Source organism: Myotis daubentonii, chromosome 6 (genome assembly GCF_963259705.1).
Source record: "Myotis daubentonii chromosome 6, mMyoDau2.1, whole genome shotgun sequence".
Lineage (NCBI taxonomy): Eukaryota > Metazoa > Chordata > Mammalia > Chiroptera > Vespertilionidae > Myotis > Myotis daubentonii.
In genome coordinates, this window is record NC_081845.1 from 81,515,864 (window position 1) to 81,517,193 (window position 1,330).

A 1,330-nucleotide genomic window follows, 5' to 3' on the forward strand; every position below is an offset into this window, starting at 1 on the left:
AAAGTGGAAAGACAGCTAATGTGTAATGACAGATTAAATATCTTTGGCCGGGAATATTTTCTTTCTTTCTTTCTTTCTTTCTTTCTTTCTTTCTTTCTTTCTTTCTTTCTTTCTTTCTTTCTTTCTTTCTTCCTTTCTTCCTTTCTTTCCTTTCTTTCCTTTCTTTCCTTTCTTTCCTTTCTTTCCTTTCTTTCCTTTCTTTCCTTTCTTTCCTTTCTTTCCTTTCTTTCCTTTCTTTCCTTTCTTTCTTTCTTTTTCTGTCATCTTTGTGCAGGGGCCATGCTAATCCTGTATCGTTCCAATTTTAGTAGATGTGCTGCCGAAGCAAGCACTGGCCAGGAATATTTTGGTGTCTTTTCCCCCAATACAGATAAATGATGTCATTTCTTCATAATGACATTTCACTTACCATTTTTTAACTTGCATGTCAGTCTAAGGAAGAAGAAAAGACCAAATTTATGGGATTTTACAAATTCTAAGCATCTAAAGATCCTGTTTAAAGGGGTTAGAGGGCTGTTCAGTAATTCTACTATAAACACAAAGACCTGAAAATATGGGCTATTTTGTTTTTGTTCTGTTTTACCCAATGATGGCTCAAGGCAGATAACAGAAGACACAAAGTTTTGCTGTATTAATGGTTGACCCTAAACAATATTACACACACCAGGCTTATCCTGGGCCTGATTCCCGGCTCTTGGATTCTGCTCCTGTGGTTGCTGTGATGCTATGTCAGCAAGAGAGAGAAAAGGAAAGAAAACAAATTCTCTCCTCCAGGTCAAAGGACTGCAGACTGTGCAGCAAAAATTGGGGCCATCAAGGGTGTCTGTCCTTCAGTGACAGAATAAGTGACTTTCCTCACTGAGAAATCACATTGAGGAAATTTGAGTCAGAAAAGTCCTGCCAAACTGACTTCTGTTCCACTCATCCTCTACTGTTAAGCACTAGTTTTTAAATCTCAAAGTCCCTGAAATATCCCTTATTAAACTGCAAATGCATGTGAAAGGAGCCTTATTATTTGTGGTCAATAAAAAGTAGAGTGTGACTGGAATGGGTCATCAGATGGTCTTCCAGGCCACATGATCAGAGGGGCAAGTACATAAACATCTGCCTCTAAGTCATGGCTGCGAGCAGAGGACTCAGCACTAACACACACACCAAGTGTCATGAGATCCAGTTACTTACAGTTCTGCTGGCATGAATATTGCAGCCACATACAAGCTTAACCCCACATTCACAGTGAAGTTCTTTTTGAATGCTCACCAGCTACCTTTTTTGGTTGTCTCACTGCTCTGGACCCATTTACTGCCCAACACAGAGCTGGAGAGTTCTT

At 39.5% G+C, this 1,330-nt stretch overlaps 1 non-coding gene across 1 annotated transcript; it reads right to left on the reverse strand.

Moving 5' to 3' along the window:
• Positions 1-228: 228 nt before the first annotated feature.
• LOC132237768 (U6 spliceosomal RNA) lies at positions 229-332 on the reverse strand. The gene has a single exon (XR_009453607.1). It is a non-coding gene; the product is annotated as a U6 spliceosomal RNA (small nuclear RNA).
• Between the last annotated feature and the right edge of the window lie 998 nt (positions 333-1,330).